Raw genomic sequence first — 25,295 nt, forward strand, 5'->3', positions numbered from 1 at the left:
CTCTTGTGATCCGTGCCAGCACCATACTTTCTGGGTCTTTGCTCTGAACTTCATACGCATGGTTGACTAGCTCTTTCTCGCTTCACAGCTATCTCTAACCCGGAATTCCTGGAAAGCTCTTATTGAGGCACAGAAGGAGCTAGATTAACCTCTGTGCATACCCTGGCCAGAATTGCATGTCCAGCTCATGTTTATATAGCAATTATGGGTGTGAAAGGCAAAAGTATAGTTACTCCCCAGTATGACTTGACTGTCCTATTTCCATGGGATGAGTGCTAAAAACCTGTTTTATTAGGTCTAAAAAGCTTACTTTAAGGAGAAAATAGAAGAATATTAAAGACAAAAATAGGAGGATATTAAGCACTTTCATTAACATGAGATGTATCTAAAATGAAAGTATTCCCTGTTGAACTTTGGGGGATGATTTCTCCAACATGTTGGTTGGGATTGGGTTGCTATGAAACCAAAGTTAGAAGCTTTTGATGTGGGGAGTGTCAACTGATGACGTAAAGCAGAAGGTAGAAGGAAAAGACTGAAATTCCAGGCTGAAATGAGGAGACTGTGGCGGCCGCTGAGCCCTCGGTTGGCATTCAGTAAATACTGTGTAGATTACTGATTGATTTCTGCAGCTAGTTGATAGAAGCTCAGTTTGATCTACGTTTGATTTGGTTATGCACGATGTCCCTGTGGTGCTGTGATTCCACACTCGACTATCACTTCCTGGGGCCAGCCAGAAGTGTAGACTGTCAGAGGGTAGAGGGAGCCCATGGAAGAGCTCCCTGGGAGGAGGGAAGCAGCTGGTCAGGCAGCTCAGAACCTACAGAGATGCTGAGCGAGTAGGACCCGTAAGCAAGTCTCTGCACCAGTCACATCTGATTCCTGTTTCCTTCTTCTCTGCCATGGTCAGGAGAAGCAGTCTAGATTAGGGATTTCAGAGCATTGATCTTGAACTTTGCCAGAATTGGGTTTGAATCCCAGCTCTGCCATTTATGAGCTATGTGATTTTTTTTTTTCAGGTTGAGTTCCCCAGAAGCCAGATGCTGAGACAAGGATTCAAATGAAAGTAAATGATTAGAAAATGTTCCAGGGAGAAACTGATAAGGGGAGTAGGGAAATGAGACAGGGAAGATAGAGAAACCAAGCAAGGATGCAATTATCAAGGACTGTCCCATGGTGGGGTGGGTGGTGGGGGTGAGTATCTGGCTCAGTCCCCTCCAGAAGCAGTGTTTCAAGTTGTCCAGATCAGCCCTCGGCTGGTGGTTAAAGGCTAACCTTGAAGGTTGTAAATTCCTAGACACTATCAGTCCTCCAAGTGCAGATCAAGGTGGCTCCAGCAGCCCGTGGGCAGCCGACAAAGCGACATAGGTGCTAGGTGTTGGGAGTGAAAGCACACAGAGAGTCTGCGTGCACAAAAGTAGTTACAGGATCTACATCAGCAAAGCATTGACAGCATCTACTACAATGGCTTTGGGAGTTTCTTATACTCTCTGAGCCTCAGTGTGTTCTCATCTGTTAAATGGGAGGAAAATAAGTAGTTTAAAGTCATTAGGGAGGTAACAGAAGTAAACCACCTATTGAGATTACACAGGAAAAACACCTAAGTATTCAATAACTGGTAACTTTTATTGGCTTCAAGTTGTGTTACTGCAAATCCTGAGGGCTAAATAAACAGATGTGCAAACTAAACAGATACATAGGATTTTATTTATAATAATATATACCTAAAAAAAGCAGTTTAGTTGCATAAGGAAATTTTGGAAGCTAAAGATCATTTTAGTAATGATTCCAGAAAACTGTCTAGAAGAGGATTCTAATGTTTAAGATGTTTTCAACAGTAGAACTAAAAGCATGATGGCATAAACTTTTCTAAAATGAGACATTGTTCTATGTTTATAGTTTTTACAATGAATGTTCAGAGGATAAGTTTGGTAAAATCTTAGTACTCTAGTTCTTCTACTTTTAATAAAATTAAATCTGATCAATACAGTAAGTGGGTTTGTAGTGAGTTGACTCTGATGCTGGGAGTGATACTGGGCAAGTCAATTCAGTTCAGTTCAGTTTAACGGAGCATTTGCCCTCTAGCAGACATGATACCAAGAAGAGCGAGTCATGGTTCCTAGATTAATCATCAGGTGCACTGGGGATGTGGAGGGACAGAATTAAAACCAATTCATTGCAATAACAGTAGAAGCATTTTAGTGGATCCAGTTTTAAATACTTATTACCTCAGTTAATCCCCATAGCAATGCTAAGAGGAAAGTTCCATTATTACCCTGTTCTAGGTAAGGACACCAAGAATAATTATGTAACTAGTTTACATAGCTGGTGAAGGCAAAAGTAGGAGTTCAGCCCAGGCAACCTGACCCCAGAGTGCGCCCTACACTGCCTCTCGTGCCCTAGGATTCCCATGGTGGCTAAGTAACTAAGGTACTCACCTCCATAGGAATTTCAGCTGATTTACGGAAGTTGCATTTGTTTTACATGATCAGCCTAGCTAAAGAATCATAGTTACATTTTATCAAAAAGACAGGAGGTGATTCCATGAACTCCTTCTGTAAATCTTCTAAGATTCAGATTCATTAAGTTTAATGTAGTACTTAGACTTTCAATGTTGGACCTCATTATTTCATATAAATATATAATGTATATGTATATATGTTATATATCTGCTGTGTGTTATGTATGCTATATATGTGCCATATGTGTTATACATGTGTTACATGTGTTATATATGTGTATGTGTTATGTGTGTATATGTGTTATATATATGTGAATAAAACTTCTGATGAGGTGTGGATAATTTCCTCAAAGCAAATAGGCATCTCTTCCTGAGGCTAAATCAGTAGCCAAAATCTGTGGGGACAGGAGCCACCTCTTCTCCTTTGAAAAAACTCCATGAAAGGTACCTCCTGGGCCGCTGAACAACACCCCTTGGTATTGTCCAGCTCTGTTATCTACAAAGCTTTCCCCCGTTGTTCTAGGGAGGTGCAAGGACTGTCTTATGGAATCATCTCTGGGTTTTCTTTTCTGTCTCATTCATGGATTCTTCATTAATGCAGAAGCTGTCAAAGTAAAGGAAAGCTGTGTCCCCTCTCTAACATGCCTATAGAGTTATACTACACATATACTCACTATAATACCGTATATTTTGCCTGTTTCTAAATCTATACCTCCTTACCCAAAGCTTTTCCCATCCTGATAGGATTAACATTCCCTATTTTGTATATAGGACTAGTGTTGGATATAACATTGTTCTTTTACCATTTTTTCTGATAGGATTTGTCCATATAAATCAGCAGAAGTGAAACCCAGCTTATGAGAACAAGAGTCTTCCATTCACTGGAATTTCTTTTTGTGTTATTCTTTTAGGAGAAAGAGGCAAATTGTCAGAAAAGAAAATTGTTTCAAGAAATTATTTAAAAACAAATTTGGGATGTCATCTTTGCCATTAATGAGCCTATCTAATGATGTGATGGGAAAAACATTAACCAATCAGGAACTCTGGGTTATGAATCCAATTCTGTCAGGAATCAACTCTGTGGTTGTGGGCAAAAAGCTTTTAATTTCTCTAAACTAATTGCTCATCTGTTAATAAAACTTTACAGAGAGAAAAATCTAATCTGTCCCTTTCAATTCCAAAATTATTTTTCTCTTATTTTCTTAGATACAGATGTGGTACTCTGCAAGGGATTCCCTCATACCACGTCCTGTCTCTAGGCCTTTGGGATAGACCTCCTTCCCCTGGGCTTTTTTAAAAAAATAGGTTACTAGCATGAAGACAAGGAAGGCAGGCTAACCAAATATACAGATGATGCAAAGCTAAGGATAGCTAATATGCTGAATGACAGACATAGGATTCAGAATATCTTGACAGCCTACTGCAGTGGGCCAAAACTACCAAGATAAAATTGGATAGGGATAAAGGTAAAGTCCTGTGTCTAGGTTTTTAAAAAAATCAACTTCACAAATGAAGGAAGTGCGAGTCCTGGCTTACAGCAAGTGCGCTAACAGACTTGAAGGTATTTAGTTCATTGCAAGTGTAATGTAACTAACCTGTTATGATGTAGCTGCCAAAGTAAGCTAGCTCAGGCTGCCTTAATAGAAACAGAGGGTCTCGAAAAAGGAAAGCACCAGACCTCTGGACTCTGCACTGGCCACGATATATCTAGAATAATCTAGGGAGTTGCAGCCATCAAGATTTAAGGGGGATATTGACAAACCAAAGCAAAACAGACTTAATGGTGAAGACCCTTGAAATCATGTGGAAGGAACTGGAGGTGTTTAATCTGAGGGTGATGAAGGGGCAATGGCAAGATATTTATTTTAAAAATGTATCATGTTTGAGAGGGCTTTAACCAATTCTTTTGAGATAGCATAGCAACATAGTATAATATCCCAAAAATGTAGACTTTGGGAATCAAACATATGCACGTATGACTTTCAGTTCTATCAGTTTTAACTCCGTGACTCTGAGCAAATTAACTTCTCAGCACTTCCATTTCTCATCTTAAAATAGAGATTGTAATACCTTTCTCAGAAAGCCATCCATGAGAATTAAATGGGATAGCATGTTAAGTGCCTGGTATAGTTACTGGTAAAAGTTAGGTTTTCAGCAAAGGCTGTTCTCCTCTTTGTTGACCTTCTCTTCAGGAGAGGAAGACCAGAGGAAGAACAATTAGATTGCTGTTCAAGAAAGTACTTTATGCTAATTACAATTATCCAAAAGCAGAATGAATTGCTAGGTTACACAGGGCTGGGGTTGAGGTGTGGGAGTGTGGAGCTGACTTGCCGAGGCACTCTGGTGCCCCACTCTTGTCCAAAGACAGCTTCACATAGTAATTGTTTTGATTTTACACAGTAGGTTTCCGGGTACGATTTCATGTGAATAAGTAATTTAGGAAATTTTTTTAAAAGGCAGAAAATCAGTGGATAAGATGATCCCAAGATTCCTCTGTTCTCTCTGTTCTATGTATTTCAGCATTGTTAGAATTGATGGTCACTGGAACGTGTTATTTACTGCTGGAGACTGAATTATAAAAGATCCAAAAATGTTACTCCCCATACCTACTAAGTTAGGGAATTATTTTTATAAGTTATAGAAAGATATTCAGTTGTGACAAACAAAAGAGATTTCTGGCTGCCTCCTTATAGTTCTCTCCATTACTGCAATACCATCGCTTACTCCCACTCACTCATGTATGATTTTCTCAAAGGCAAAAAATGAAATTAACTTGCCAGTATTTTGACTCTTGGGTCCCTTTTAAACGATTGATATTTAAATCCACCTGGTCCTCTCTAGCTGTCCTCCTAGGAGCTTTAATCATTAGAAAGACCTGAACTTGTAAATGTTGTAAGATAGCTCAGACAATAAATTCATTCTTCTTAAAATACATGGAAGTACCCAGGTGCTAGCTACACCCAAGTGCCTTTGATAAAGGAACAGGGTTGGCAAACCAAACGTTCATCCTGGGTCAGCAATTAGAAATCAAACCATGAACTTGCTATTCGCATGCTTTTTTGTTAGTTTGTTTGTATGTTTTTGAGGAAGATGACTGAATGCAAGAAGTAGTTTATATGGTACACTGAGTAATTTCTTATATGATATACTTAATCAGAAAAATATTGTTGGACAGGAGCTCACAGAACGTAGGGTTACAATAGTTTTCAGAGATTGACGGCCTAGATGAAGTTTTCCCAACTTTGGCACTATTGACATTTTAGGCCAGATAATTTTTTTGTGGTGGGAGGTGTCCTGTGCATTGTAACGTGGTTAGCGGCATCCATGGCCTCTGCCCACTAGGTGATACCAGTAGCACTCCCCACCCTTGGTTCTAACAACCAAAACATCTCCAGACATTGCTAAGTGTTCCCTGGGGGACAAATGCCCCCTAGTTGAGAACCACTGGTCTAGATTTGGTGATTGCATGTTGAACTGACAGTGCCCAGGATTGTTGTGGGGGTCAAATTAGAGAAAGCCTGTTTAAGTACTTTTAAACAGAAAATTTAATATTTATGCATATAGTTACAGTATACCCCTTATCTTTTCACTGGTTCATTTTTTCATTCATTCATCTAAGATTTTTTTGAGCCAGGTGCTGGAGACCCATAAATAAATAAACCTGGAGAGGCTTAAAGGTTTACTAGGGAAACAAAGAGTTTAGAAGAAGAAGAGAGATCATGTGAGAAATCCCATAAGGAATGTATATAAATAACATGCACAAAATGTTGTGGGAGCCCCAAGAAAGGAAGGGCTGCCTTTGAACCAAACCATAGAAAACCAGTTGGACTATAAACTGAAGCTCTGTAATAGCAATTACCAATTGACTAATTGTGACTAATTCCCTTTCATGCATGCCATATATTCATGCCGTTTAGTCAGAAGTATTTAAGGTGCCTGCTGACAGTCAGTATTCAGCACAGATTAAGATATTATCATTTTTTAGGGCTACTCTTAAAGCGGTATGAAATCTGAATGAGCAAGTTAAGAACTGAAGTTGTCACAGACACCTATTATTTTCCCATCTTTTTTCATACCTACTCCAATGATAGCAAACAATCAAACAAAAATAATAAAGACAAAAACTCCAACCCAGATTTCCTTAAGTAGAGCCACAAATATCAGAGACACTAGAGAATAATGCCGGGTCAAAGCTCAGTCCTGTGTATATTCTTCAAGTGGACTTGATCAATTCATTTTAGGTCTGTTGATTCAAAAAGAAACATTCTTAGCATCATGAACAGCTGTTTTGAACTCTAAATCTGACATTGGATGTTTAGATGGAAATAATTTTGCCTAAGTAATTGCCTGCTAGTACCAAGGAGATTGGGTTGACCATCACAAAAGTACCAGAAATTTCCAAACTTTATTCCTAGGTGTTCTACATTAAATATTCATTAATAAAGAAACTCCATATAAAAGCTAATGTGCCTGATGGAGCCACATTTACATTAAAGGCTGCAGCGTTTTCCACCTTTAAACCTTCCCTGCGATTTTACGTAGTCCATGTTCCAGAGCTACTCATAGGTTGAATAGAGCAAGAGTTGTTAGCTCTAGCATGTGCTGCACTAATGGTGATGAGTCACATTTGTTTGGGAAGATCACCCTTAAAGCCCGTCACTCATGCTTGTTTACAAGGAAGGCAACGACTTAAACATCAGTTAACAAATCCCCATGAATGCACAGTCACATCTGAGTGCTTCCAACAAATGCTTCCTGTCATTTCTCCCTAGACAGCTTCGAGAATTAAAAGCTGGTGGAGTGAACTGGGAAACACCCATGAACATTTATTAAAAGAAGCATGGGAGAGTATAATAACTGCAAAGCCATCTGTTGAAATTAATATAATTGGTGTGAGATTAAATTTCTTCAGTCTTAAGACCTGCCTTTTACCACAGAGAAATCAATCTCCATATTTAAGGTTACGTTAATAGGGAACATTCCACGTACTGAACTATCTGTCACATGCCTTTACAATAACCATGTCATGCTCTTTTTCTAAGCATTACAAGTGAAACAAACAGCTGACGGGTGGATCTTGTGGTACTTTCAGAATCCTTGTGAAAAGTTCCTCAACATTATTTTTTAATCTCAACTTGATGATATTTATGAGAAACAAACTTACTATCTATAGGCATAAGCACGTATTGACAGCCCTTATTTGGCAGCTCATTATGAAACCCAAGTCTGTATTATGATTTATAAATCAGGAATATATTGGATATATTGATGTCTTATTTCTTGGTTGAGCTGATTGTCATCAGCTTCCCTCACTTGAAAAAAACTATACTTTTCATAAAGTTACCAGGAATTCAACAAATTCAACAAATATTTTTTGAGTACCTACTGTGTGCCAAGCACTATCCTAGGTGCTTGGAATGCCTCAGTGAACAAGAGAGAGAAAAACTCCTACTGTCATGGAGCTTTCCTTAGCGGGATGTGTATATGTGTGTGTGTGTGTGTTTTGAAGAGGGCTTGTGGGTGGGTGAGGCATAAGATAGGCTATAAAAATAATAAATAATTAAATTAGTGTGTTAGAAGGTGGAAAGGGCTACAGAAAATTTCATTTGTTCCTCATCAGAATATAGCCAGAAGTTGATCTTGAGTATTTTATGTGAATTTCCTAGGTTTTAAACGTTAGAAACCCATTCCAAATAATTCGACACTAAACATGTCCTTGTGGTCTCCCTGGCTGGAAGCTTTAGGACCAACCCTCTCTGTTTATTGATGAGAAGACTAGGCCCAGGAGGATTAAATGACTCACCCAAGATTCCAGCAGTTTCTGGCAGGAGTTGGACCAAGATGCAGACTCTTGCTCTGGTGAGCATTCCTCCGTAGGTTAGCCTTTGACAGCAAGCCACCTAGTTGAAGGAATCTATTTGAAAATCTGTTTCGAAACGTTGCAAAATAGAAAATGCCTTAAGGTGCATGCTGAGTGGCACCCTCACAGCACAGTGGTCAACAGCAGAAAGGTTTTGAGATGATGGATGAGGTTGAGACAAGACCCTTAAGAAATCCTCTGCTCTTCCGTGTGGCAGGCCAGCCACAGAAGCGTGACCCCTGACTCATGCGCCCTGATTCATCTCTCTCACTCACAATTACCAGTGACCATTTTCCTTCTGCTTGGAGCACCAAAAGACATGGCTGGAGATGGGTCTATTGGCCTTATCATCACAGCTTTCTCTTATTCCTGTCTCCATTTCTGTTCTATGTATAACTTGGACTTGGCCATCATTCTTAGAGTTCCACTAAATCATTTGACGAAAAGATTGTTTATAAATTCAGGTTAAGAACAGAATTGAGGGCCGGCCCCATGGCTTAGCAGTTAAGTGCGCGCACTCCGCTACTGGCGGCCCGGGTTCGGAACCCTGGGCGAGCACTGATGCACCGCTTCTCTGGCCTTGCTGAGGCGGCGTCCCACATACAGCAGCTAGAAGGATTTGCAGCTATGACATACAACTATCTACTGGGGCTTTGGGGGGAAAAATAAAATAAATAAATAAAATCTTTAAAAAAAAAAAGAACAGAATTAAAAAGGCACCACACATTGTGCCGGAGTGGAATAAACTAGTCAACAGTCATGGCCTCTAGACTCACCACCAACTCAGACATCCTTATGGGACCAACCTTGGCTGTTCCTCAGAAAAAGTTAGGAGTTTCTTGAAAAATACAGATTCGTAAGCTCCATACCTAGAGATTTTGATGCAGAAGACCTAGAGTGATGGATGCCCTAGAGTTTGTTTGCGTGTTAGGTGTTTGTGTTTGTTTTAGGAAAACTCCAAACGTGAATTGGAAGATCAGCTGGTTTGGGAAACCTTGCTCCAACTTCCTACTAAGGCTGAACTCCTCCTTCCGTCCTGGCTTCACTTAGAAATGGAAAACCACTAATTACTCAGGCTCTCATCTTTTCCACTCAATCAACTTGTCCCCTTTAACCCCCATTGCTTTGCACCCCACCTTGACAGCTGCTATTGCCCAGCATCCACATTAATCCGTTTTGACATCCTCTCCTTTCCACCTGCTGCCCTCTAGTGGAGATGCTGACAAGCAGCAAAATATTTAAATGGGAGCACTAGAGGGTACCCAGTCTGAGCTGGCGTGTCCCCAAGGAGATGTCCACAGACCACAACTATGAGAGAAATCATTAGGATAACCTCAAGCTGTTTGGACACTGTTTGCACACAGCTTACATTTAGAGCAGAACTTTATAAAGACCGTGCCATCTATTTATGGGCTTTTTCCAGGTTTCAAAAAATCTATCTGGAAAAGATTATCCTTGGGATATTTTTGCTTCTTTGTCCCTCATTTCCTTCTCCTATCATTTACCCAGATTCGACTTCTTGCACAAGAAGGTGGTTCTTCCCTATCTCCCCCAACCTTTGGGTTCTCCAAATCTTGCAAAAAGTGAAAGGGTATTTTTTTTTTAATCCTTACAGTTTAGAAGCTTCCAGTCACCAGGTGAAAGGGACTGACATGAACTCAGCATTAAGAGTGTAAGGGCACTTAGGTGATATGTCCACCTTGTCTCCCTCCAAGACCCTGTGAGGTGCCTGCAGTAGTCTTCTTTACCCAGGCGGTCCTGGGAGGAAGAGAGTTTGAGAAGACTGTGGTATGTCACATGGCAAGGGGCAAAGCTGGACCTGGACTCAGGTGTGGCTGAGGGAAAGCCTCACATATTCCTTTAATGTGCTGCGCTACCTCCACACAGGGATTGTTTAGTCTTCTGCTTAGTAATAAAGACATAATAACTTTCATGGTAAATGATATTACATTTCATGGTATATATTTACTATACTCGTAGTAAAATCATGCAACTTTTTTTAATGAATGTTTACCAATCATTTTATCTCTACACAATCTCCAGTTTCTCGTTTTAATACTCTTGCACCCAGATTGTTTAGCAGAGGAACTTGGCAGGTGGGTGAGTTTGGGTAGGAGGTGAGACAGAAGAAGCCACAAAGGTGATGTAAAGTTGAGACTGGATATCACAGGATAGATGCCAAATACTCCTGCAAGCTTTGGTGAAACTGGGGAGTTATCTATATTAACTAGCAGAGCAGAACTCATAGGCCAAACACTAATGTAAACTTGGAGAGTGTGGGTGTGTGTATGTCCATCCTGCATAAGATCCTACATGACTGCTATACCAACATGAGTTTACCCTATTTGTGGTGGTGGTTTTTCACTCTTCCTTTATCCTTGATTGTTAGTATCTTGGTAAATGATTTTTCAGTAATATTTTTTTCCTTAAGGAACATAAATAAGATTTCATTTGACTGATTTTTCTTTTCTTACCATTGTATATCATTATTATCAGAATCCTGTCATACAACCTATTTAACTTCTTAACTGGAATGTGTGTACACACACACACACACACACACACACACACACACACTCCTGAACTGCCTTTTTTCCTGTAATGGTAGAAAACACATCTCTATGTAGGTAAAAGAATTTGCTTTGAGGCCCAGACCCACCCTTAACTCTGTGAACAGTCTAGTGTGGAAAGAATAATACTTAAGGATCTGGATTCCAGTTCCCTGCCCTTCTGCCATTTTTAAACTTTGTTACCTTGGCCAGGTAAGTAAATGTCAATGAGCCTCAGTTGCCCCTATAAAACCAGGATTATATTATATGTGTGTCTTGGTCTCGTAGGCTCGTCTGAGGGATTCCTCAGGGCCTTTTCAGCTCTGTGGGCTATACCTTTATTGTGCGATAGTTGAAGCCCCTGAATAATTAAATGAAAATTGTGTTAAAATTAAATAGCCGTCGGTTGAATCTGTTTTTCTACTGCCTTGTATGAATGATGCTTTGCCTTCCTTTCTTTTTTTTTTTTTTTTTAATTTTTTGTTTATTGCGGTAACGGTTTATAACATTGTAAAAATTTCAGGTGTACATCATTGTACTTCAAAAATATGGAACGCTTCACGAATTTGCGTGTCATCCTTGCGCAGGGGCCATGCTAATCTTCTCTGTATCGTTCCAATTTTAGTATATGTGCTGCCGAAGCGAGCACTGCCTTCCTTTCAATAGGTACTCAACTAAGAGGATTCCTTCCATCTGGTTTTCTCTCTTGTGATTTTTTTAGTTCATAAATAGCCTATAAACAAACACTAAACTGCATAGTTAGAGGGATCCTAGATTAAGCTTTTTATAAAACAAATACACCTATGTAAATAGTGACATCTTATTTTTAATTTAATTTTACTTTTCTGTGAGTTCGAGTTTTCTGGTATAGGGCACCTCTGGCTAGATAGCTGAAGGCTGAGCTCCAGGCCATCAGTCATTAACCAAACGCTCCCACCTAGAATGTTCCATGTTCCTTACAATTTTCTGTGCTTCTTTCCTACAGCTAAGCACTGGTGAGCTTGCAGGCAGTAAGAATTATAGCCATACAACCTCCTGCCCCTTTTTGCTGAACACTTTTTTAGTTTGTTACTGTTCTCATAGCTTATTTGCTTAAAAGGAAAATTTAAAAAAAGTTTATCCCTCAAATTTTGACCCCCTTGAAAGTTTCAGAATTCCAAAGAATAATCATCTCTCTATTTTTTGATGAATAAAATACTAAATAAATGTACAAATGTAATCTCTATAACAAACTTGGGGAAAAAAAAGGAGAGGAGTTAGTAAGGTTGAAAGAGAGAGAATCCTATCTAAGTTAGCAATGCTAACCTGCCCAGTATTACAGGGGGCTGTATAACATGGAGACAATACAGCAGAGAGGGGTTCAGAGAATAGACTGGATTTGAATTCTGCCTCTGCCACTCATGAGTTTGTGACCTCAGGAAAGTTACCTTGCCTCTCTGTGCCTCAGTTTCCTCATATGTAAAAGGGGAAAATAATAGTGCCTAGCATATAGGGTTATTATGAGGATTAAACATGTTAATACATGTAAAGAACTTTCAAAACTATCTGGCATATAAATGCTCAATACATGTAAGCTATTATTGTATAAAAACTAAAGAAAGAGAACCCAGAAGTCATACAGTTTGGTGGGATATAGATAATGTTTTCCTTTCTTCCTCCTCCTCTGCCTTCTCTGATCCCATTTTGCTTACCTCCCAATCCACCCCTCCCTCCTATTTCTTTCCCTTCCAACTTAAGAATTTTCAGCAAAAATGTTTAAAAGAAAAGAAAAGAAGAGGTGCATACTTTAGAGGGTGTCAAGCTTTTTGGTAGTCAAGTATACTTTTCAGCTAAAGTGACTGGATCCAACAATAATGGGCTTTATGACAACAGAAAGCTTATTTCTTAAGAAATGCGTTTACTTTTTGATGAATGGATTTCTTTGTATGGGTAGATGGAAATTGGCTTAATGACAAAATAGGACAGTTGGATTCAGGGATCTAAGGGATGAACATTAAGGGAATGTCAATATGCTTTTAGGAGAGAAGTTTCCTCTGCAAAGCCCACTTGTCTTACTTCCCCACCCTTTGGTTTTAGTTGCTGCCTTTTGTACAGGTGATACTCATGAAAGCATAGTGGGAGTCAAAATCTAAGAGCCGAGTTATCCCTCAGACCTTCAATGCCTTTGATGTGTCTTTCCAGACTCACTGTTCTTCACCCTCCTCACCAAGGCCCCACTGACCTCAAAGAGCCCTTCTTGCCAGGCCATGGAGCATGTCTGAGCCAGAGGGCTGGGATTGCAGCCAAAGCTGAATGAAGGTGCAAAATGTATGACTAAAAAAAGCCTGAACACGTGGCACTGGGTATAACAGATAAGTTTGTTGGAGAAATGGTTTATAAATAACATGGAAAAGGGTAGAGGGTCAACATATTGAGTTGTTGTCTTATTCTTGGGTCAGTCTCCCCATTTCTAATACTGAACCCCAAAGTGATACACACTAAAAAATTGGGATCCCTGAATAAAATTAACTCCACCTGGACTTATTTTTCTTATCAAGATGTTTGTAAGTTTGGCAGTAAATATTTTCAAACAGGATTTCTTTTATTTGGACTACATTGCAAAACTTGTGTACATTTTTAAAACAAACAAATGAATCAAAACAAAACAAAAGCAAGGAACAAACCCATGAAGGCATTATGCTTTTCTAAGGATGATCTAAGGCTGGGATGATGCAGAAATTGGAATATTTAGAGATCTTGTTGAAATGGTTTCCTTCTCCTCCAAATAAAGCACCATCACAGGGGGATGGATAGACCAAAGACAGAAGGAATAAGGAAAAAAGATCAATAACTTGGGAAAGTTTTCTTTTTCTTTTTCCCTTTCTATCTGTGGTTTTGTTTTGTTTTTTTTCTTGTCAAAGCCAAAAGGGATCTGAATTCTGGTCCAGAGCTGCCAAGACCAGAGGGTCAGAGAAAGCCACTCAGAGGCTGGAAGCTGTGATCTTATCACTAGTCTCAACCCCTCCGCCTTCCTCCCTGGGAAAAACTTGTGCAAACACAACTGCCTGGTCTTCCTGTTTAGTGGCAAAGGTTGTGCTCCCTTCTCTTTCATATGGGAATATGAACTTTGGGGGCTATCATCCGCTGATGTTTTTCTAAAAGAAACAGAGACTTGACTTGTTCTTCTCACAAACCCTTTTCTTGGCACACGGAGACCACAACTAACTAAAGAACAAGATGAGAAGCTTAGACAAATGGGGCCACATGCCTTCCCCTGGAGCTGGACCATTTTCCCTGTCAACCATTGCCCCTTCTTGCTACCCTACCATACTTTGTGGTCATGTGTCTACCCCTTGCTATGAGTTATAATCTCCTAGGAAGGGTAACCCGTTGGCTCAGGGCCAATCTTCTGATAACTGAATTAACTTGTCTTTTCTCCTTGCCAGGATGTCTTTCCAGAGAAAGCTGAGTTAGGGAGACTAAGATTTTCAGTGTTAAAGTATGCATTATTTAAAATTGTGATAATTTGCTGTCTGCTTTGAATTTCATTTTCAAAATCAAAATGATGCCTTGAGTCAGATCATAATGATGCAGCTTCTGGGTGTGTCAGAGAAGCTTCTGTGATAGCATAGGCTTTGCCAGCTGGAGGTCATGCAGTGGTGCATAGTGATGAATGCCCCGTACTTTTGCAGGAGAATTTCAAATTCAAATTTTAATTTGACTCAGACTTTACATCTTCTCCAAATTAATTTTCGAGAATTTTAGTTCGTTTTAGTCCATTAGTAATCTAATAAGATCTTTTAGATTGGAAATCTTGCTCTTCTTTTTTTCTCCATGACAGAATTAATGTTTTTTTTCATCCATGGATTTGATAAAACCATAAGCATGCCTTTTTTTTGGTCTTCCACCAAAGCCTTTATAACAAATTCAAAACCTTGCAACCTACCCTTGAAGATCATGCCCCAGGATGTTCAGGATTCTGTAATTAACTTTGTGGGTCATTTGTTTAACCATCAATGAATTCACTCATCTTTATAATTATTCAGGCCACAGTAATATATTTTACTCATAACATATCATGAGAGACTACATCACCTGCCTCATTGAAATTGAGAAAGAGTAGATGAACAATGCTCTCCTAAACAACAGTCAGATAATCCTTTCATGAAAGGAAATGAAGCACGTGTCCTATGATGGTTTGTTCTTAGTGAATCTGGGCTGGCTCCAAGTGCTCTGCTCCCTTTCTGGGTACTCAGAAACAATCTAACAATTCATTCTAGTTGCTGGAGATTGAAGTTAAAGGTATAGTTTTAAGAATCCACCTTTTAAACCTATTCAAACATTGGGGTATCTCCTGTTTTTGTCCTCCAAAAAGGCTCATAAATAACCAAAAGCTTATTGGTCCATTTATGCTTTCAGAGTCTGGGATAAAACTCAACTGATCTGAACATTTGAGCTCATCATTTGCTTTGAGATTGTGCTTATTGTCCTGTTGGCTTCAGTTTTATTAACTACATTTATTCTATACTGTCTGGTTTTTGTGTTATTACCCTTGACTGAGAAGAAGAAAAGTCTGTAAGTTTCCTTTTGCTTTCCCTTTTTTCTCTGAGTTGAATCATCTTTTCTTGTTGTTTTCCTAGTATTTTAGAGTTTTTGAGATAAGACAAAATGTATCTCAGTTTATAGCTTTACCTTTTAAGTGTAAAAGTTCTGAGCTATTGATTATTGCATCATCTTTTAAAAAAATAGTCTATTCTTTCTCTCTCTGAGTGTGTGTGTGTATACTTGTGTATTTTTTTTCCAGTATTAACTTGGCTTCTGTCACTGCATCCTGAATATTTAAAGGTTATTTGTGCTACATGTGAGAGAACTGAGCAGCTACCCATGCATGAAGTTTAATTTAAGGTGGAAATAATTCCTTTGAGTTATTATTCTTAGAATAAGTAACAAGTCTCGAAATTACAATCTAAATGTAGCAAATCGTAAGATTTGGTACAAATCATCAGATTACTTGGCAAGACCCAGTGAAACCAAGACCATTATGTTCAGGTGGAGAGGGATGATGGTGAGAAATTGAGAGCCAGAGAGGGCCAGCTGGAAGTGAAAACATGTGTGAATGGCTCTGGGACCTTAGGAGTTGGCAGGAAGTCACTGGGAAGTTGGGGAGGGGAAAGGCAACATTAATCAATTATTTCATTCATTCATTCATGTTTGTTGGGAGTATGCTGCATGCCTGGCATCATCCTAGCCTCACTGAAAAGGATGAGGGAGACACAAAATGAGAAGGTGAGGATAAATGAAAAATAATCACTCTCCACCCTCAATTACAACTGGGCCAGTCCATATAAGGATGTGCTCATCTGTTCTGAACACACAACCGAACACTTAGTCAAAATCATAGGCTGTAGACAACTTCTACTTTGACGCATAATGTTTCAAAATAATAGAATGAAAGATCCCAGCAGAGTCTATCTGTAACCATTTAAAGAGGTTAAGATTAAAATCAGAAAGGAAGGAAAACTGTTTCTGTGGGGAAAGTTTTTTAAGACTAGTGTTTTCTACTCAGCTACTAAACCTGATGTTTTTTAGTTTTCTTCCTTCCATTGCTTATTGACTTTCAGTGTGGGGAGGACTGCTGTGTTGGCAGCATGACAGAGAGGTGAATCAAGAAAATGGAACACAAATCTATTCAATATTCAAGAGCTACTGTCCCCCTAAAAGCAACCACAGATCATCAGGTTTTGCCACATATTCATATTGTAAACCAGCTACAGAATGTTAAAAAAGTGTTCTCTTACAATCAGTTATCCCTGGGTTTTTGCTACTTAAACTTTGCTGGAGGAGATGTGACTATAAGCCAGCATTAAAAATAAATAAATTTGATATTAAGCAGTGTTACTCATACCGATAAGTATATGCTTCTTGGCATTCTAATGGGTGACTTACGGATTTGCAGGATCAGAAACACAGTATGTATGCCTAGAACTGACAAAGCCGTTCACAGGGAGTATGGGAGTAACTCCTTGCTTCCATATTGGATTTCTTTATACAGCTGTGTGTGTTGCAGGGACTATGGTTAATTTCCCTGATGTAAGCCTAGCAACTTGTTTTTCAGTTCAGCACAGTAAAATCTGAGCAGAAGAGAACTCCCTGTTGGCCACCCACCTCACGGTCTCTAAAAGGGAACTCTGTTGGAAGCATTCTACATTAGGCAAACACACAGTTCTGCAATCGAAATGAAAAACACTTGAGCTGACTCATTTACCGTTAGCTATAGCTTCCAACCCTGATTTAAAAGAATGCAGGGAGCCCTGCAAGTTTAAGCGGTTTTGGCAGGCGAGGAAACAGCTGTAACATTGTCAGGGGTTGTCTGTGTGAGCTGTGCAGGCTGTTGACAGCACTTAGAAGGCCCAGAACCGGGGCAGACGCTTTCCGCGTTAGGTCAAAGGAGTGGCAGTAGCTTGGTTCATGAAGTGAACTTTTGACCCCTTATGAGGCAAATGGCTCTCGTGGACCTTGTTCTGTCCTTTCCCAGACTAGTTTTCTCTTTCAGAACCAGTGGGTGAGATCTTTGACTTTTAAATTGTTTTATTTTTATCACAAGTTAGATGTTTTGATAGCTACAGCTGAAGGGAGGGAAGATGAGGAATGAGAACGGATATTTCCCGCTGTCTGTCAAAGTCTGCCATCTCCCTCAGGGGTGGGGAAATCATGTCAAGACTGGTGCACTAAACCTTGGTTGTGCCGTCTAGGGAGAATTGTGCAGTGAGCAAGGTTGTTTTCAGCATCTGAAGGCCTCTGCACCTCTCTCTCTGAGACTCCCTCTTCCCTGTCTCCTGCCCTCCCCGTGCTTGCCCGACTCAGCACCCTCCCACTGTCCTCAATACCAGGGCATCCCTCTGCTGCTCCCTAACCAGTCCTGCCCTCCCCAAAGAGCTCCAGACCTTGGCCTTTCTCTTCCACCTCAAAATGCATTTGTATGTGTGTGTCTCAGGCCGATGGCCCATGGAAATAATCAGACAAAATAATTTATGCTGAGGTGTGACTAGCTGAGTACTCTGAATGTGATAACTTTCTCAGGGATAGGAGTATTTTAATAGGAGACCATGATTCACCCAGATGAATAAATCTCTAATGGTACAGTTTCTCTTCTTCTGCACCAGCTGGTGTGGACATTTTGGGGAGCCAAGGCATTCTTCTCTCAGCCCTTCAGGTCATAATCTGTGGGTGAACGCCTAATTCAGCTCCCCATATTTTCTGTTTAAAGATGTAGAGCTCAGTCATTATGTCTTAGAAAACATTTATCTTCACACACCGCCAAAATTCATTGAAATCAGTGAAAATTAAAAAGTGGTATTTTATTGGCTGCCATTTTATTTCAGCTTGTTAAACCGAGTCTCTAGTTGAACTGAAGATACACCTTGACATCCTTACCCATAGTTTTTTTTTTTTTTTTTTTTTTTGTGAGGAAGATCAGTCCTGAGCTAACATCCATGCCAATTCTCCTCTTTTTGCTGAGGAAGACCGGCCCTGAGCTAACATCTATTGTCAATCCTTCTCCCTTTTTTGCCCTTTTTCTCCCCAAAGCCCCAGTAGATAGTTGTGTGTCATAGTTGCACATCCTTCTTAGTTGCTGTATGTGGGACACTGCCTCAGCATGGCCAGACAAGCCGTGCGTTGGTGCGCGCGGGATCCAAACCTGGGCTGCCAGTATCGGAGCGTGCGCACTTAACCACTAAGCCATGGGGCCAGCCCCTACCCATAGATTTTTGAAACTTCTGTTAACCAAATAATATGAAGTAATGTCAGATGGGTAAATTGATAGAGAGATTGCTTAGTCTGGTTAATTAGAAAAGGGTAGTAGTTGCCCTCTAGAAGCCGACAATCAAAAGGAAATGATTTCTAAGATTCTCCATGAAGGCCAAGTAGTTTCCAAGTGAAAACCTGGCCTCTAACCTCAAAATTCTATTATAAATTTGTAGTTTAGAAGCAATGAATAACGGGGACATCATTCTTATGAAAATGCTAGTTAATTATGCAAGCATTGTTTATTGTTACAAAACAATAGATACTATAAAGACATTTATAGAAATCAATGTTGGACTTAAATTCTCAGCTGTGTGAGTCGATGTTATCATTTTCTTGGTTGCAAATGCCTAGTGTCAGGTACCATATCTCATAAATCTACATAGCATGCAGCAATGTGCTTTGTGTAAAGCAGGCAATTAGTAAATGCTTATTTAATGAGTTGATATAGTTTTGTTTTTATCTTACTTTTTGTTTTCCTTAGGATGTGGGGGAGTGGAGAGTGGGGGGTTAAGCCAAGGGACGCTCTCTTAGAAGCTCTTATATATCAATATTGATGTCAAAGTAACTATTTTTGCATAAACAAACAAATGCATTCCACTTTTTGGTGAACATTATGTGTCTATAGGGATACATACACATTTATTTGTAGAGGCTGTCCATATTCAAGGCACTGAGCACTAGGCAGCTGAAGAGGTATGAGGCACTGTTCCTTGTCTTCCTTCTCTAATTCGATCCTAGACTGCACATTGGTAGAACTACCTCCTAGGGAGGCCCACCTGTGCTTAAAGGGCCACGGAAGGAGTGCCCCTGCTGAGGGTATTTCTGAAGGCAGTGAGCTGGACTGTAATGCCTGGGTCTGGAATTTAAAGTGAGGCCCCAAGAGACGATACACATGTTCCACTTGTGGGGGAATTCCCTTAGCTGGAAATAGATGGTGCTTTTAGATACTTGATCCAAACCCCGCTTCCTCTTTTGAATTGAGTAGGCTAATAACCATCCTTGAGGCTTTGAAATAGTGATGGGTCTTCCTAATTGGGAATTCAGCAGCTGGTTTCTTAAGCAGAGTTTTGAAGTTGAAGGATGAAAAGGGCCGAGGACAATAAACAGAAGCTTAGACCAAGGGGTCACTTACCTGAATCATCCTTAAAACATTAAAAGAAATCCCTGGTAGTGTCCAAACCACCTGTTACTATTTGAAACCCTTGCCATTGAAGGAGAATTTTCCTATGTATCTAATCTAAATGGCTCTTCATGAATGGGAAACATATTTGCATTGCCAGAATTTTGTCGGCATCTTGTTCATGAAAATATCTCATATCTATATGTATTCTATCATTTTAGCCACTTTGTCTTCTAGATCAGAAGTTCTTAGATTTTTCAGATGTGATCTCCATTTAGTGTCAACTTCTACAGCCCTCACATCTCCTTGTTGTACCTTTATTAGAGTATTAGATATTCCTTGGAGGTGACATGGATTCTTGGATCCAAATATCTCCCTTCTTCATGCTTACTCTCAATCCCACACAGGTGAATGTAGTTCTGAGTTTGGGAATCACAGTTTTGGATTAAATAACCCTAAACCTTTCCATCATTTTTTGTAGCTCTGCTCTTCTATGTGTTCTTTTCATCTTCCTTAAAATGTTAAGACTGCATTGCATGTATTATTAAAATAATGTCATGACCTGTGCTATGTTTAGATAAAGCTAATGTTTTTCCCTAGCCACTGAGGTAGCAATGCCAACTATGGACTCTTTGATCACTTTTGTAACAATAGGTCCTCGAGCACACACACTGTAACTTTTTAAATACTTTTCTATACTTACTCAGTAAATAACCTACATAGTAGAACAGCAGTTCTCAGACTTTTGTGTCACAGGGCCCCTTTATGTATTCTTCCAAATTATTGAAGATACCAAAGAGGTTTTGTTATAGGGGTTGTATTGATATTTACTGTGTTAGAAATTAAAACTGAGCAATGTTTAAAACACATAGTCATTAGAGCGATGACATCATCACATGTCAGGTAGCCTCTGGAAAACTCCACAGTATGCTCGTGAAAGAGACAATTGATAGTTTAGTAGTATTATAAGAATAGTTTTGACTTGCGGACCCACCAACATAGAACATATCCATGACACATTTCCTAACATCTAGAAACTTACAATCAAAGGCCCCAAATAAATACTAAGTGATGCTAAATTCTGTTTTAACAATGCTTCCTGCAATAACTCTAAAAATATGGATTAGATAGAAGCCGGGATATATTCATCAGCCACTATTCTCTACGCTGGAGTATTGCTTCAGCTGATTTTCATTTCGTAAGCAGCAGCCCTACGCAATGTTTTACCGTAATCTTAGCAATGATGTAGTTCACACTGTTCCCTTTTGTAACGATCCATGGGAGAAATAGTATAATGACCTGTGGAAGAAATGCCAAATGCTGTAGTAAAAACTCTACTTCTCCTCAGACTCCAGTATATTTTTATCTTATGGCCACTGTGAATCTTGTAACTGTGCTCTCTGGTCTGCTTTGGCCACCAAGAAGACAAGAGCTGAAAATCCAACTTCTATTTATTTATTATTCAGGGCCCAATGGCATTCTTTCTATATGAAATTTTTCCTGGAATTGTCTTAATCCTTGGATCTTGTTTTTCCTTTGCTCTTGTTTATTTTTCTTAATATATTTCATTGTGTGCATTTCTGATTATGTTTTATTGTGTGTTTAATCTCCAATGGGAATGAATAAATGCATAAATGAGAAAGAAAGAGATGTGATCCAGATCAGAGGGGTTGTTGGGGTACCTGGAGTGGTGCAGACCAAGTTGGGTTAGCTAAAGTTTCATTAATGAAATGGATCTTAAGTGGAGCTTAGGAGGAAAAGGAAATGGGTTGCTGAGACGCGGAGTGTTTTATGTGAGAGATTGGCTGTAACAACGATGCAGCTGTAGAGTGAGTGAGTGATGTCCTGAGGGCAGTAAGGAGATCTGTCTGACTGTGGTACCGGAGCTGATTGCCTTATTATGTTTTTATTTGATTGAAGAGGCAGCTGAGGATAGGAGCTGTGGAAAAGTGGAGTAACAGCTTCCTATTAAGACAGGATTCTCACTTCAGTTTCTAAAATAAATAAGAAGGCAGAGAATTAAAGGCCGAGTGGCCAATTAGGATAAAGTTCTGATGGTTTATATAGAAATAGAAAGACCTATCTAAACACGAGAATGGAAGAAGTGGGTGAGAGTATGAAGAAGAATCAGTGAATTGCAGCCAGTTTTTATAGCTGGTTCGAGTTAAAATTAACTCACTAGTTTTTGAACCAGGTCTGCTTTATTCTTCACTGTATGCAGAGCCTACCACAGTATATAGCACATAGTAGGTGCTTCATAAATGTTGTGGTAGATGAATAAAATAGGTCCCTACCTCCAAGGAAAATTAAGAGAAACAGATAGATAAATAATACGAACAAGGAACAGTAGCATTCTCAGCAGAAAGGCTGGAGCAGCAGTCTTTGCGGAAACCCACGGAGACAGCAGCAGAAGCAGATGTGCAACCCTGCTTTGCCTTTGCACATTCTAGGGCAGCACATGAACAGTCTGGCAGGATCAGGGCCCTTGGACTGTGGGACTTTTAAGTAATCTGATGAGGAAAAGTACTGGCTCCTCTCCTGGTGTGATCAGCAGCCAAGATACAATAGAAATATATGTCGGAACTTTGGCTCCAGCCTAATCCTGCTAGCTTAGTGTTTGTGGTTGCAGGTAGCACCAGCCTCTCTCCTGGCATGATCAAGCATCTGAGGTCCAAGCCTTCAGGTTGAACAGAAGTGATTGCCGTAAGCATTGGGTTAGAACTCTTCCATAGAGCTTGGCAGGAAGCCAATTTCTTTTCTTGGAGACCAGCTGGTAGGGAGATCAGTCTTGAGCAAATTAGTTCTTACCTTTCAGCTCACCAGCCTAGTTGAAAGGGTGGCCTCTAGGCATTGCACTCCACTCTGCTAGTAACCCGTTCCGTTTAGTAACCTGTAAGATCTGTGACGCTGGTCAGTGACGTCACTGTAGGATACAATGGAGGATGGTTAGAAAGGCTGGGCGATCACTCCAGGGTGCAGGTTGTGTTCACTCAAGGTAGATTGGCAAGGATTATTTGCAGTGGTATACTGGTAAATATTTTACACTTGTTCTTGGTGGCGGTAGAGGTGGGGGGAGGGGAAGCACTGATTTTTGTAGTATTTGCTGATTTCCGTGGTATAAATACTTTCACCACGGTCAATTTCAAGCTACGAGCATGATTGAAAGTGGCATTGAGAAAAGAGGCACAGCAGTCCACTATTATATGGTATTTTCACCAGACAGGTACAACAGATATGAGTAACCTCAAGATCATAGAGAATAATTAAATGTAATAAAATAATATGAAGTGATGGGTCTTAATTATTTATTACACTTATTTTTAATATAATTTGATTTTAAGTTGATATAATTTAATTTTTAATAGAGACTATATTTAATAATCAGCTCACAAAATTCCTGAAAATTTGACAACCAGACTCCCATGAGCTTGTAAGAGCTGACTCCAGCAGACCACTAGGTAAGAACAACCTAGAAGAAGTACTTTGTCTTGCCAAGAAAGGTGCCAACACTGGCATCCATGGTTCCAAAGCCATGGTTGAGGAAAGACTGACTAGGTCCTGCAGCACTGTTCCCAAGTCTCTTCCAATGGCCAAGGAAACTGTTATTCTGAAGGAATAATGAGTTGTCCTGAATGGTTTTCTTAGCTTCAGGTCCTGGTATCCTTGGTTGAAGTCAGTTTCGTTTGCAGGTACTGGATGGTACAACTTCATGAGTTCCAGCAGGCTGGGAGGCTCTGAGAGCAGAGTGATATTGTTAGGAGACTTTGGAATGATTACAAGCTCTCCCTCTGCCATGTCCAGTATTAAGTGGGAAACCTAGTAACATATTCATTGAGGAATTTGAGACAGCCTGGGTAACATTTTTCTTTGAGGGATTCAAGTGTAAGATAGTCCATATGCAGAAATGAAGGAGAAATAATTATAGCTCTGAAATGGGTCAAAGAAAAGTGAAGAAAGGAAGATGTCCTTGAATTGGGTCTTGAATGTTGACTAGTGAAGATTGATCATTGAAGTGGGAGGGGAAAGATGAGAGAGGGGGCATTCCTGGCAGAGGAAGCAAGGTAAACAAAGCGTAGAAATGTGAAGGAGCATAGTGTTTCAGTATTGTCCAGGTGACTTCTTGGATACCTGGGTAGTGGGCTGCTATGGTCCGAACGTTTGTGTGCCCTTGAAATTCATATGTTGCAATCCCAATTCCCAAGGCGATGGTATTAGGAGGTAGGCCTTTGGGAGGTGATTAGGTCATAAGGGCAAAACCCTTGTGGTTGGGATTAGTGCCCTTGTAAAAGAGGCCCCACAGAGCTCCCTAGCCCAGAGAACAAGCAGATGTAAGAGTGGAAGAAGAGATTCTGGGCCAGATTGTTGAGGGCATTTTATGCCATGCTAGGGAGTTTCGAGATTTTTCCTTTCAGTAATAGAAAGACCTTAGACTGAGCAGGGGACTGAAAGAATCAGGGTTGTGTTTTTGAAAGAATTTGTAAAACAATCCTGGGCACCAGTCCATTACCTGGGGATTATAAGTGAAATTTCCCAAGTCAGTGCACAGGGTGCTGGATACTGCTTGAGGCTTTCTCCTTGCCTCCTATTTCAACACTGGGGCCTTTCAGGGCTTGGCCCTAACCTGCTCTTAAAGGGAATGTTTGCTCACTGCCAAACAGTAGTCTTTGTTTTTAAAGTTACTCTACTCCTTTCCAAAAGGTAAATAGAAAAGCAATATACCTTTAGTCAAGAGAATTAATCTTTCATCGTTTAAGTAACTGTCCACTTGCCCTTCAGTTTTAAAGACAATTCAATGCACATGAATGGCCATGAACCCCCAGAACTCTCTTTATGGTTGCATCTTGCATTGACCAGACCCTCCTTCTGCCCATAGTTCTAGAATTTTCTTTGTCCTGTTGTCTTCACTATATATATTTCTGTAAATCTGGATTGAGAATTTGGAAAAATATGCATAGCCATAGCCTCTTAAAACCTTTTCTTTTTAAGATTACTTGAGAACATCTTAAAAGGAGAAACTTAAGAGAACAGGTATGTCAATGGAGTGTGCAGATATGAAAGTAAAATATGAAAAGCATCTGTAGGCAGGAGTGTCTCAGGAGAGCTCTATTTCATTAAAATCAAATTATTGGAGACCATTCCAAAGCTTTGTGTTATTCGGTTTTGCAGTTTGAAAAAAAAGTATAAAGTTGTTGAACTCTCTATATGACCACGGCCAGGGGCAGTGGACAAAGCTACTCTGTAAGAGATAAATAGCTTTCGTGTCAACTTAGTCAATGTCACATACCTCATCAGAAGTGACTATCTGAGATGGGTTTTAGGTTAAACTCCTTGACTCTAGCCTGGTCTTCTGATTTGGTGTGTAAAGTGCAGGTGTTTCCACATTTCCACAGATGTTAGATCAGGCAGAACTTAGAAAAACCATCCAGCTACCAAACATCCTACTGGAATTGGCCTCCTAGAGCCACGTGGATCAGAGAGATCTTATCACAGAGCTCACAAACTAATGTCTGTGGCCCAAAT

At 39.9% G+C, this 25,295-nt stretch overlaps 1 protein-coding gene and 1 non-coding gene across 2 annotated transcripts in view; one reads left to right on the forward strand and one right to left on the reverse strand.

The window, feature by feature from the left end:
• The window catches only part of GHR (growth hormone receptor), a 256,156-nt gene that overhangs the window by 125,475 nt on the left and 105,386 nt on the right, over nucleotides 1–25,295 (forward strand). The gene's annotated exons all lie outside the window — the stretch shown is intronic.
• Nucleotides 11,410–11,516, reverse strand: LOC147914609 (U6 spliceosomal RNA). Its single transcript, XR_015555162.1, has one exon. It is a non-coding gene; the product is annotated as a U6 spliceosomal RNA (small nuclear RNA).

Source organism: Ceratotherium simum, chromosome 18, assembly GCF_057802395.1.
Source record: "Ceratotherium simum simum isolate JZ-2026a chromosome 18, ASM5780239v1, whole genome shotgun sequence".
NCBI lineage: Eukaryota > Metazoa > Chordata > Mammalia > Perissodactyla > Rhinocerotidae > Ceratotherium > Ceratotherium simum.